The sequence below is a fragment of the Crocuta crocuta genome, unplaced genomic scaffold (assembly GCF_008692635.1).
Source record: "Crocuta crocuta isolate KB4526 unplaced genomic scaffold, BGI_CrCroc_1.0 scaffold317, whole genome shotgun sequence".
Taxonomy (NCBI): domain Eukaryota; kingdom Metazoa; phylum Chordata; class Mammalia; order Carnivora; family Hyaenidae; genus Crocuta; species Crocuta crocuta.
In genome coordinates, this window is record NW_027530984.1 from 5,838,943 (window position 1) to 5,852,516 (window position 13,574).

Consider the following 13,574-nt stretch of genomic DNA (forward strand, 5'->3'; position numbering starts at 1 on the left):
TGAGGATCAGGAATCCAGGAGCACCTTAGCCAAGTGGTTCTGGTTCATGAGTTCACAGTCAATCTGTCAGCAGGGACTTCTGTCTCCTGAAAGCTTGAATGGAGCTTTGAGGAGAGTCTACTTTCAGATGTGTTCACGTGGCTGTTGGCAGAAGGTCTCAAGTCCTCAGTTTTAATTTTTATAACCTAATGTAGGAAGTTGATTACCACTACTCGGCTGTATCCTTGTGGTCAAACAGATCACCTCTAGTATGACGTGGGAGGGAACCACACAAGGGTGTGGGTATCAGGAGGTGGGATTGTTAGAGGCTGTCTTGGAGCTGGCTTTGTTTACAACTTATTCACTTATAAAAAATCATTTGTCCCCACCAGTTAATGGGCCAGCATCTACAAATAGACCTATACTTTTTGGATTATACAAATCATACTCCCAGAACTTAGAGATGAAAGGGACTGTAAAGATAACCCTCTAACCTAACCTTCATTCTTGTCTAAGAGTCATCAGGATAGAACAGGGAAATAAAGCCCAGAATGTATCGTAATGCTCCAAACCACCCTCTCCCCAAGAACTGATTTAGAATTTAATCTTTAGACCTGTCAATACCTCCCCCTCCCAGTTTTTTTTTTAATTTTTAATGTTTATTTATTTTGAGAGAGAGAGAAACAGAGCATGAGCAGGAGAGGGTCAGAGAAAGGAGACACAGAATCCAAAGCAGGCTCCAAGCTCCAAGGTGTCAGCACAGAGCTTCACGTGGGGCTCAAACTCAAGAACCATGAGCTCATGATCTGTGCTGAAGTCAGACACTCAACAAACTGAGCCACCCAGGCACCCTTTCCCCCAATTTTATTGAGAAATAGTTGACATCCATCACTATATAAGTTTAAGGCATACAGCATGATGGTTTGCTTTATGTATATTGTGAAATGATTGACACAATAAGGTCAGCTAACCTCCACCTTCTCAATATAATACAAAGAAAAGAAAAAGAAAAAAAAGTTTCTTCTTGTGATGGGAACTCTGAGGATTTACTCCCTTAACCACTTTCCTATATATCATACATAGTGTTATCTAGAGCCATCATGTTGTATATTACATCCCTAGTACTTATTTATCTTACAATTAGAAGTTAGTACTCTTTGACCACCTTCTTCCACTTACCCCTTCCCCCTGCTAATATCTTTTTATAAGATTTTGAATCCATGATCTTTTGTTTACAGTTTGTTTTGGTGATAATTCACAAGCACCCAAATGTTGAATTAAATTTAATTTTCACAGGTCAGTATCCATTTTTTTTAATATCTTTTTTTAAAAAATAGAGTAAGACCCTTGACTTGCATTTTACAAGCTTTAGGTATGATTTCTTTTAAGGTTTTTTTTTTTAAGTAATCTCTACATCCAACGTGGGACTTGAACCCACAATCCTGAGATCAAGAGTTTCACGTTCTACCAACTGAGCCAGCCAGGCACCCCTTTTTTTATTTCTAAGAAAATATTTATTGAATGTTCTTTTGTGCCAAATGCATAGTAGATACTGGATACGCTGTTTAACATAATATTCAGTCCTAATGGATCCTCATCTATAGAAGGGAGAGAATATATTTACTGAGCATTGAAATAGAGGCTGTATGAGACATGAGGAAAACGTTATTCTTGCTCTAAAAGAGCTTAAAATATAGTACAGTTAATTTTGGAATTATGTATGTAAGACACTAATTAGCATAATTTACTTTTCATATAACTGACCTCGTGGCAACATAGGCTATGTTGCCTGAATAGCTATGTTGGTGGTAGCTGAATTTGTTGCTGGCAATTGAACTGGCTTCATGTTACTTTAATGTGCTCACATTTTTAATGTTTTTATAATATCGTCTTATTTATATACACTTGGGGCATATGCATAAAACAGAAAAGTGATAAACAAAGTGAATGCAGTTAAAAATCTCTAATTCACCTCAGGATGCTTAAAGAATGCTAAATGATGACAGTTGTCCCAATTACCAGCAGCTTATAGCATCATTAGGAAATTAGTTAAGAAAGAGTTGGTATCAGGCCTGAGACTGGCATGGCACCATGAAAAATGGGTTCTTCCCAAGGACAGGGGATGCCACAAGTTCTTCTGCCAGCATTATGGTTGTTGCGGCTTCCTCAGTCAAATATTTGCATCCGGGAACCAAGCCGTGAATTAGAAGCTCACTGTATAGGACTTAAACTGCTTCTCAGCTATATCCCCTCAAATCCAAACAGATTTTGGATGGAAGAGTTCTCTTTGGATGATTTCTACAAACCCCAACCTAATAATGAAACTCTCACGGATTTTCTGATGTACCTATAAATTTTTCCCTCTGACTGACCTGTAAATATTGACTCCCAACACCTGTCCTTCAGGTCTGTGTTCTACGTGCCATATGTGCTCCATGTGTTCATCTGCGCCAGTGCTGGCTCGCCCAGTAATCCGCCAATTGGAGGGGGAGACGGAGCCCAAGATAGGCATTTTGGTTTAATTTTTTCTGCATAGTGTATAGCAGAGCATCACATACAGGAAGGCACATAATAAATGTTCTTTGATAAAGCCGAGAGCTGCTGCTAGCGCCGTTTCCAGGCCCAGGATAGGTTGGACTTGTTTCTTCTTTTTCTTGATTATACTGAATGTAGGCATTCGTTTTTTTTTTTAAATTCTTTAGCGTTATAAAGCAGCCTAGAGGCAAAAAGAAGATATGATAAACACAAAGGATCTGAGAATATTGTGGTAGAAAGGGAATCGGCTTTGGAATCAGCTATTTATTCATCCATTAATTCAACAAATATTTGTCAAAAATGAACCTATCCTAGTGAACAAAATTGACAAATAGTCTTCTATCTTAGAACTTGCATTCTAGTAACTAAGATATGTGGTGTCAGAGAGTGATAAGCGCTATGAAAAAAATAAAGTGGGGAAAGGGTGAGGGACAGCCATGAGTGGGGATGCAGTTTTAATAGGAGGGTTGGGGAAGTCCTCACTGAAAGGTGACATTTGGACAAATATGTGGAGGAGGTGAGGAAAGGAGCCATGTGGATGTGGGGGAAGAGCGTTGGGGCAGAGGGAACGGCTGGAACAAAGGTCCTGAAGTGGGTCTGGCAGGCAGGCCAGTGTGGTGAGAGAGGAGACGGGAGTTTAAACCTTGGTCTGCTTCATAAGCCACCTACTCTCCTTGAGCCTCAGTTACCACCCCCCCCCCACCTCAAACCTTCCAAAAAGTAGAGATGAGAATGTCTGTATAGCTTGCAGGACTCTTGGGAAGACCAGATGAAATAGTGAAGACCAGTACAGTGCCAGGTATCCAGATAAGACCTTTAATTAAAATATGAAGGATATCTCCCAGCACTGATACTGCTTCCGTTTCTTCTTCCTGGAAAATGAAAGAAATAACAATACATTGTTGGTTTGTCCTGAGGAGTGAAGGGTGGTAAAATGTGCCACCCCAAAATAAACCTCTTTGGCACAAGAATTATTTTGAGAAACAGCAGGCAAAGAAGCAGCTCTGAAAATGGATTAGAAATTACCCTTTTGTAACGGAAATTTGCATTTATAGGGAAATCTCCATTTGCAAGGGCGTCTCCCTCTGTATACCAGGAGAATGACTAAATCACAAGAAACTCAACTCAGTAATGGAGAAGGCACTGACTTAACTCTGTGTAGCAAAACTTATTCTAGTTTATCATACTTTTCCCACTCATCTGCCCATAACTGACTTCTCCCACACCTTTTTCTCTTTTGTCTTTAGCTATAAATCATATTTAAGCCTGAATTCTAAACTACCTCTGAGAGTTACTAAGTGTCTCCCATGCATATATGAGGTATACATGTTAATAGACTTCTGTTTGTATTTCTTTTGTTAGTCTGTTATGTGTTACAGAGTTCCCAGCAGAGAACTTAGAAGAGTAGAGGGAAAACTATTTTTCCTCCCCTACAGGAGTAAATGCATAAAATATTTAGAGGTAGATACACGGTAGACCCATAACTAATGGCAGTTCTCATTATCATCAGATGCTCTAATAAGGTATTCATTAGTATGGAGATAGACAGAACTGGGAAACTTCATGCCACTAACCAGGAGGACTAGGCAGAAAACAGGAGATAGGTTCAGGGCCCCAAAGAACCAGGAAATATAAGAGCAATGGATCTGAAAATCAAGGCAAAGTGATGATTAATTCCATCAAGATCTTACTCAAGCCCAGGGCAGGCTTGGTAGATAATGTGATTTATTTGAGGGGGCTTAAGTATGAGAGACAGCAAAGCAGGGGGCAAAAACTAGGTGAACTTGAGGCTTCAATATAAGGCAGGAAATATAACGAATAGGCATCATAAAATTGAGTGAGTAGATTCAGTGTAAACAGACTTGGCCACAAATGGGCATAACATGAGCTATCCACGTATGTGGAAACCCGTAATTGCTAGGTGCGAGTACAGTTGGGGAATATTTGGATGAGAATAAAAGTAGGGAGAAAGCAAAAATGATACAGATGTGGGAGGATACTAAAGACAGTTCCATCAGATGTAGGAAATAGAAGTTGTATTCTTGAATGAGGCAACAAATGCTGGCCAAGCTATCTAGAAATTTTCTAGATCCCAGGTTCAGTTAAGACCAATGCACCAAATAAATTCTTGAAAGTCTATGTATTTTGGTGGTTAACATAAGGGCTTATAAAGGTGAACAGACTTAGTTTCAGAAGGTTAAGTGACCTTGGATAAATTCACTTCTATTAGTTTCAGTTCTCTAACAAGTAAAATAAGGATGGTAAATAAAGTTCTTGTGAGGACAATATATGAAAAGTCTTTTGATGACGATTAAACATTTTCCTAGGATTTCACCTTTCACTTATTATAGAAATGACAAAAGTAGTTGCTATTCTGGATTTAATTTTGAGCAACAAGGAAGAACCTGTGAGCTGAGTTGGAAACATGGAAGAAAGGGGAGAAAAAACAAAGATCACCTACACTAAAGCTGTGGATAGAGAGAGGAGTGCTCAAGGCGTAAGCCTTAGATCAGAATGTTCCATTCCATTCCTCCAAGAGTTTCCCAAAACACAACCTGACAAGAATTTTGTTTTTCCTTTTTTAACCAGACCACCCAGACTGTGGCACATTTCACACCTCTTTGAAATGTTCCTTTTCCCCTTGTCTTTCTGTTTGACATTTTTGTTCAAACATTAATTATTTTTTCCTCTAAGTGGTGGAAAAAGTGCTGAAGTCAGAGTCAGGAGCACTCAATGTCTTTTATTTCACACCCGAGGACACAACTGCCACCATTTTTCTCCATCCTTCCTTTTCTTCTTTTCCTTCTCTCTCTCCCTTTCTTTTCCCCACCCAGACTCGTTCCAAACTCAAATTCCAAACATAAAGATTGAAAGAGCAAGAATGGAGAGAGTTCAAGTTTAGCAAGTAGGGTCAGGGTCAGTTCAGGGTGTGAACACAGGTGGCAGCCATTGCAATCTCTGTTACCCACTCCCCTGCTGGGGCAAGTGCTATTTGTATTCCTGCCTTCACCCTGACAACAGTATCTTTTTTTTTTTTTTTAATATTTATTTTTGACAGAGAGATAGCGACAGCATGAGCAGGTCAGAAAGAGAGCGAGACACAGAATCTGAAGCAGTCTCCAGGCTCTGAGCTAGCCGTCAGCACAGAGCTCGATGCGGGGCTCGAACCCACAAACCATGAGATTATGACCTGAGCTGAAGTCAGACGCTTAACCCACTGAGCCACCCAGGCGCCCCCCTGACAACAGTATCTTGATCTGTGTTCAGGGCTGCAATGTTCCCAGCCCTAGGTAATGAATCATGATTAGGTACAACAAATCATTAGGTACAACAAATCTCGGCTTCCCTGGCCTCCCTTGCTGCTAGAGGTGTTGTGGTAGATATCACTCATATCCTTCCTCTCCTGGCCATGACTTCCCTAAGTTAAGCATTACTGTATGACTTGCTTTAGCTAAGGAAATATGAATGGATATTTTACCTGTCACTTCTGGATGGAGGCATGTAAGAGCCTGATATACTGATGCACAGTATATCATATTCTCTTTCTCTGCTGTCAGCTTGGCCTTACCCCATGGTTCCACTTAACCACTGCATAGCAAATCACCCCAAAACTTAGTGGCTTAAAGCAACTACCATCTCATGCTTCTGTGAGTTGACCGGGATCAGGTAAAACTTCTTCTGTTAGTCTTTCCTGAGGTTCCTCATGTTGGTACAATCAGGTCATAGCCAGGGCTGCAGTATGCAGTGGCTTGCTCACATGTCTGCACCTTGGAAAGAATGCCTGGAAGGCTGAGCTTGGCTGGTCTCTCTCTCTCCATGTCATCCCAGGGCTCACCAGTCTCCATCTGATCTTTTCATGTGGTTTCTCTATATGATCTTTCTAGAGCATATGAAGAGTAGCAGAATATGCCACCCCAAAATATGTCACTTCAGCATAAGGATTTTTTTGAGCTAAAGGCAACTGAGAAGACTAGATACAAGAAAACTTCTCTTGTTTGTCCCTATTTGCCTAAAAGCAGGACATAAATTTGTAAATGTGTCTCCCCTCTCCTCTCTATCAGGAAGGACAGAAGTTAGACCCTTTTATCAACCCATAGACTACACCAAAAGAAACTACACACCAAATCTTGCTATAGCAAGCCCTTATGTAGCATTAGTTTCCCATAGAGTTTACCTCCCCCGTTTGCTGCCCTAGAAACAAAGTCTCTTTCTGTTGTTTTGTCATTTCCCTAAAAATTCATTTTTCCTTTGCTAAGATATTATATAAGCTGAAGTTCTAATCACCTCTTCAAGTGACTCATTGCTGAATGATTGTATGTGTGTTATGTGTGTGTGTGTGTGTGAGAGAGAGAGAGAGAGACAGAGATAGAGAGCCAGAGAGAGAGAGAGAGAGACATATGTTAATAAACTTCTGTTTGCTGTTCTTGTGTTAATCTCTTTTATGAGATGAGGCACTTCCCACCGAGGTAAGGTTCCTAGGAGGTTTTCCCTTCTCTACAATGGTGATGTAATGACACAGAGTTTTGGAAAGCATAAACCACCAGCCTTTTAAGGACTTGGGTTGAGGATTGGCACAGCATAGCTATCACCGTATTTGCTTGGTTCAGTGACAGAGCCAAACCAAATTCAAGACTGTGAGAAATAAACACCACTTCTCAGTGTGGGAAGTGACAGGGAATTGGTGGCCATTTTGAATCTATTACATTCACATTTAACATTAGAAAACTTAATCCCCTTCATGTAGACCCTAGACACCATGTAGAGGTGTCTAGATTTGGCATGATGGTGGGGAAGATACCTATCCTAGTAGTAACCTATCAACTTTCACCCCGAACTCTTGCTCCCAGATTCTTCTTAGTTGCTTCTGGTCATTTTATTACCGGTTCTAGTCTCCATTTCTTTCTGGCTTATTTCTTCCCCATGTAGGACCAGAGCTGCACCTTCATTCTCCAAGGCAGAGCTATTACAAGGGTGACGGTGGGAGCAGATGAAGAGGAAATCAGACAGCAGACACCTCTATTTCTGCTGTCCACAGCCTCCACCACAGGGAGTGCCCTACTGATAGCCATTCCTCTCCCTCAAGAGCACATTCCTGCCAACTTCCTGAGGATCCCCCTAACCCTCTAGGTTTCCTTTTCCCCCTTCCTCTATTACACAAGTTTAACTTTTTATATCTGTCCAGATAAGACCAGAAGTCATTTTACATTAAAGGAATCTCCCAAGCCCAGTGAGAAGCACTTTGACTTTATCATGCTGAGCCTTATCTCAACCTCCCCACTCCACAGTACTGCCCCTGGGTCTTGTCTCCCTCACCTAAAAGGCCCCATTAATGTGTGAAATGGAAATAGGAAAGGAATTTATTTTGTGTTTTTTCTTATTCAAGACTTACACTTTTATCTTTTATCATTTTTATATGTGGCCTCTTCTCTGTTCTGTCAGAGCTGTCTGCTTGCTTTGGGGAGGAGTAGGGTTATAGCAGTAGGAACGCGAAAGGAAGGAAAAATCAACACCCAGCTTTTGACTTCCAGAGCCGTGGGAGACCAACTAATTGTCTTAAAAGGCAGTCTTTTCTAGAGCTGAAATGATTTTCTAAATGTCTTGAGCCATTATTAACATATCAAGAACAGAGTCTGGTGAGCTAAAATATAAGTATTATTCCAGAGAGGGGCGCCTCTCAGTCAGTTGAGTATCTGACTTCAGCTCAGGTCATGTATGAGTTTGAGCCCCATGTCAGGCTCTGTGTTGACAGCCCAGAGCCTGGAGCCTGCTTCGGATTCTGTGTCTCCCTCTCTCTCTCTGCTCCTCCCTCTCTCATGCTCTGTCTGTCTCTCTCTCAAATAAACATTAAGAAAATAATTAATAATAAAAAAGAAGTATTATTCCAGAGAGAAATCAGAGTAAGACTAGTCTAGTCCCTGCTACAAAGGTATAGGGGGGTTGGGAGGTGATGGTGTGGACAGCCCACCTCCCACCCTGAGGGATTATGGGAAGATAAGGGAGACACAGGTTGTAGAATAGGTAGTCAGGCTGTGAGAACCTTGTGTCATGCCTATCGTCTCCAAGGCTGATGTTCTGAAGGAAGGCCATCAAATCAGTAAGAGGAAGGCAGGCAGCAAAGGGGCTCTTGTTCTTTTCTTGTCTATGGCATTATCATAATTACAATTAAATAATACATTTGTATAACTTTATGTTTAATGGCTTTCTTTTGCACTTGTCCATAAGCGCTGTAGAGGCTGTCTTGTTACTGCTTAGCAGTGCCACGCATGGACTAGATATCAAAAAAGAGAGGGACAAAAGAGACAAGACACCTGAGGTAGAGCTCATGACTCCTCAGGATCTGAATGGCATGTAAGGCATCTAGAAGTTCTCAAATGCCCTTAGGGGCTGCTGAAAATAGAGACGACTCAAGCTGAGGAACTTGCCACAAGGTACCGCCATGAGGGTGAGGTAAAGAAGCCCTGTGGCTGGAAACTCAAGGTGGGTTGGGGAACAGCTGGGATTAGCGGCTAGACTTCTAGCGGATGCACAGCCACCGGCAAGGCGGTGAGGTAGGGCCGAGTCCCAAGGGGGAACCCTAACCAAACTCAGAGGACAGACTGAGATGAGTTTCTCGGCTGCAGACTTGAGCAACCCACCCCCTGCAGGATGCTCTGAGGAAATCAGACATCAGACACCCTTATTTCTACTGTCCGCAGCCTCCACCCGACAGGGAGCGTCCTACGGGTCAGAACCAGCCCACCTTAGTGGGTGCCAGTCAGTGCAGCAGACACAGACAGGCAGCAGCCCAGAGCCGGCCCCATCTCCCTAGTGCCAGCGAGATGGCAGCCTTCCTCTGCACCTGGATGCCACGGCGAGGAAAGGAAGGGAAAGGAGAAACCCAGCTCTCACAGGAAGTTCAACTTTCAATCAACAGAATGTTCAGTCAACACAGAATATTTTAAGTCAAACGCACCGTTGATTAGAAAAGTTCATGTGCTCTCCCCCCAACCCCCAAGCTGGCTGCCGCCCTGTGGGATGGGACTCATGAAAATTAGGTCTGTTCCAGAAAACAAAGTGGTGTGTCTTTGTACATTTGAGTTTTAGTGTGTTTGGTTTGCAGCTTCATTCTTTGTGTATTCCTTAACATGAGGTTTCCTATATTGAAATGAATTCTGCAGGACCCCAGGGTGTAGAAACGGCTGCATTCATTTTGAAAGCAAAAATGTTTCTTCCTATTGCATCAGAAACCATTATCGCTTCTAAACTCTTCGTTCCTTCATGGCTTATTTAGAAAGATCCAGAACGGAGGAAACCTGAAACTCGGACAGATTACTAAGCAATTTCTAGCACCTACCCTCTAAAGAACTTGACTCCTGGTAACGTCAGTCACCTTTTCATGTGGTTTGCTGCTTGTCTGAAGGAGGCCATCAGAAGCTGTCGCTGGACACGCTGAGCGAAATGGCCCAGGTGTGTCAGGAGCCAGATCCCAGCTGACCCCATTCTGCAATCTTTTCTAGGGTCACATCTGTCTCAGACTCAGGTAACTGTCCGGCTGAATTACAAAAAATGATGATAATAATAATAATAATAAATTAATAAACTAAATTAAATTAAATTCCTCTTCTTAGTTCAATAGAAATAAAGTTAAAATTGTTCAAAAGATATTTTCAAGGGGTGCCTGGGTGGCTCAGTCGGTTAAGCGTCTCACTTCGGCTCAGATCATGATCTCGTGGTTCGTGAGTTCTAGCCCTGCGTTGGGTTCTGCGCTGACGGCTCGGAGCCTGGAGCCCGCTTTGGATTCTGTGTCTCCCTTTCTCTCTCTGCCCCTCTCCCTCTTCCACTCATGCTCTGTCTCCCTCTCCTTCAAAAAATAAATGGGCAGTTGTGCTGAGGTTGAGAAACACTGCTTTAAGGAGAGGCATGTGGCACAACCCCATTTCGAGAATGCTATCCAATGTGACAATTACCTGCTATGGTCAAAGGATAGTTCTCTCTGGGGGAGAGAAAGGATCACAATTCTATGTTAATTAATTAATGCATCGACTTGTGTATCAAATATTTTTTGGTATCTACTGAAAATGGCACTGCTAAGCACTAACAAAATGGGCAGCTCTGTCTTGCTGAGCTGTAGACAAGTGCAAAAGAAAGGCAATAAACGTAAAAGTAAGCAAGTGTATTATAACTGTAATTGTGATAGTGCCATAAACAAAATACATGGACTGTTAATAAAGAACGTATTGTGAAGGGAAAACTGGCCCCTCTCCTATCAGGAGAACTTACCAGTTTCTAAATATGAACAATTTAATGACAACCTTAATGTTTTATTCCTTGAAACTTCATCATGACTGTTTTTCAACGACCTAATCTTTTTGGTCTTCTTAGTTTTCGAAAGGAGTATTATTTCAAAATGTCCGTTTGAACCTCTTTTCTGATATAATGGCCTATTGAGGTGTGTTTGCTGCTGGTTCTGTGGATACCAAAGAGACTCCAGAAAAGGATGGAGTTAGAGGGAAATCTTGGGTTACTTCAAGAGTTAAGACCAAAGGGACAATCTCTGGTTTCCAGCTGGTGGTCAGTTTCCTTCCCTTCATATAGATATTCTGTCAGCAGCGAGACGCATATTTCAAAATTTGAGTCTGTAATCTTTTCCCAGCAGTGTGGATTGGGGAAGAAGTATGTAAGCTGAGACCTAAGGATGAATTAAGCAACGTTGGAGGAGGTGGAGGCAAGCATTTCCAGGAATGTGAAGGTCTATTTGGTATGTGTTAGCACGTCAAGATAATCCTTAGCCACAAAAAAAGTACTCAACATGGTCCCCTGCTTCCTTATTCTTTCAGGCAAAATCCATTTCTTCACAGAGAGCAAAACCTTACTTTTATACTTGATCCTGGACATGGAGCCACACTTAGGGGGAAGGGAATGGTGGCACAATTTGTTTTACTGTGATTCCCAGCCAGCTATCCTGCACATTTATGACGACAATGCATGAAAATTTGACAAATGCATGCAGAAACAAAGCAGTGGGTATTCTCTCTTGCAAACACACATGCCTGTGTGTGTGCATTTTGTAGGTCCTGTTGAGTGCCAGGCCAGGGCAGACCTTTCCTTCCCTTTTGAAGTCAAAGATTCTGTGGAGAATCTGATGAAGGGTATGGATCTCTCCCCTGGGAAAGGCACCAAGACACATATGCAAACATGCTTGCATACAGTCCATGGGGGTTCCAATTCTGAAGCTCATCGATCTCAAATTAACACAGTTGCTTTTAAGCTACAGCAATGAATAAGGAAGAAGAACGTACTCGTGGTGTGAGGTATTGTGTTCTATCTTAGACGTAATGAGTTTGAGGTGCGTGTGGCAGGATATTCACGGGGAAAGCAGTTTAAAATGCTTCCTGGTTTTGTGCGATTTTATAAGCATGTTGAAATTAAGAGGAAGTGGGTGGGTATGTATCAGTCCATGGGCCCCGTCCCTAGAGTCCAGGTTCACCTGTGTGTATATTTAGAAATTTTTTTTCTTCAAAAACTGTTCTTGTAGAAAATTTCCCTGGGTTTCTGCCCATTTACAATGTGACCCACCCTTTGTGTATTTTTGTAGGTCCTTTTCATAATCATTCCCTACTGTAGAGCCTAATTAAAGAGAAGACCAGCCACGTGGGTATCTGGGGAGCCAGCCTATGAAGAGGGGTTGAAATGTATTCTGGTTGAAGACAACATTTGACAAACGGAGCCAGCCTTCTGCTCCCCTTCCCCTCGCCCTGCTCAAGATTCTTGCTGTTGCCCTTGGAGGAAACTGGTCCTGTTGTGAGCTGCACTGCTTCTCACTGCCGTTGGGTATAAAGCCTGGGGTTGCAGTGGGCTGAAGATGCCCCCCTAAACTATATCCACATGCTAGTCCCTGGAACCTACGGATGTTACCGTACATGGCCAACAAAGGATCTCTGCACACGTGACTAAGGGTGTTGAGATGGGGAATCATCTTGGATCACGTGGGCGGGCCCTACAGGCCATCACCTGTACCCTCATGAGGGGCAGGCAGAGGAGATTTGACACAGACCGGAGAGAGGAAGGCAGAGAAAAAAGGGGGAGGCAGTGTGACCAGGGGGACAGAGTTGACCACAGGCAAGAACAGATTCTCTGCCAGAGCCTCCAGAGGGAGCACCGCCCTGTGACGCCAGGGATATGCATGTTAGAATTCTGGCCTCCAGAACTGGGAGAGAGAGGCTAAATTCCTGTTGTTTTAAATCGTCTAGTTTGTGGTAATCTGTTACAGCGGCCGTAGGAAACGAGGGGCGAGATCTAGACAAAAGAAGAAAGGACGAACTGTCTAGATCACAGCCTGACCATTGCTCTCCGATTTTTGATGAAAGTTGCTGGCTTCCTTTTCATTTTCAACCCCAAATATTTCTTTCCGGACCCAAGTAAACCTTCCTCTCTCACCCTGACACTTGTATTTTCAAGCTCCACTTTTCTACACACGGACCTATTTTGATTTACTAAGTATAAAATCCCATTTTGTTTGTTTTGCCTCCTTCCCCCTCAGTGTATATTCCCTGCTTCCAGATAATCATTTATCATTTTGGAAGAGTCCATCTCTCTCCCTCTCTCTCTCTCTCTCTCTCTCTGTCTCCCTCTTCTCCCCTCCCCACTCCCCTCCTATTGTGCTGGATCTTAAAATAAAAGTTACTTACAATAAACAGCCTCTTCTTTCTTTTCTGGTTATTTCCTCCACTCAGCGGTGCAGAACTGTAGGGGTACCTGCCCCCCAAGTGTTTGAAGCCACCCACACACTTCAAAGCACAGTCCCCAGCAGCTGACGACTCCACACAGTCAAATGACAGTCACAACGCCTTCACCATTAGTTTGTCAAATGCGCTATGAAAATGGCTCTGTAGGATGTAAGGAGACAAGGAAAATGATATTTCACGACCGAAATAACCAGCGGTTGAGAGTGAGAACTAAAAGCAAATGTATGTATCAGAGGATTTGGAAAACCCAAACAAGCCATGTCAAGCCTTTTTGCCTGAAGACCTCCCAATGCTTCAGGGAGAAATGGTACAGAGAAGACTCTAGGAAAACTGCCG

The 13,574-nt window shown here is 42.6% G+C and overlaps 1 long non-coding RNA gene across 2 annotated transcripts; it reads right to left on the bottom strand.

Moving 5' to 3' along the window:
- Nucleotides 1–2,261: 2,261 nt before the first annotated feature.
- Nucleotides 2,262–13,366, bottom strand: LOC144236581 (uncharacterized). Of its 2 annotated transcripts, none has more exons than XR_013336620.1 (3): nt 13,182–13,366; nt 3,225–3,386; nt 2,262–2,695 (listed from the first exon to the last, which is right to left on the bottom strand). It is a non-coding gene; the product is annotated as an uncharacterized LOC144236581 (long non-coding RNA). The 2 variants fall into 2 exon arrangements; XR_013336621.1 differs by lacking the exon at nt 13,182–13,366 and adding an exon at nt 9,848–10,037.
- Between the last annotated feature and the right edge of the window lie 208 nt (nt 13,367–13,574).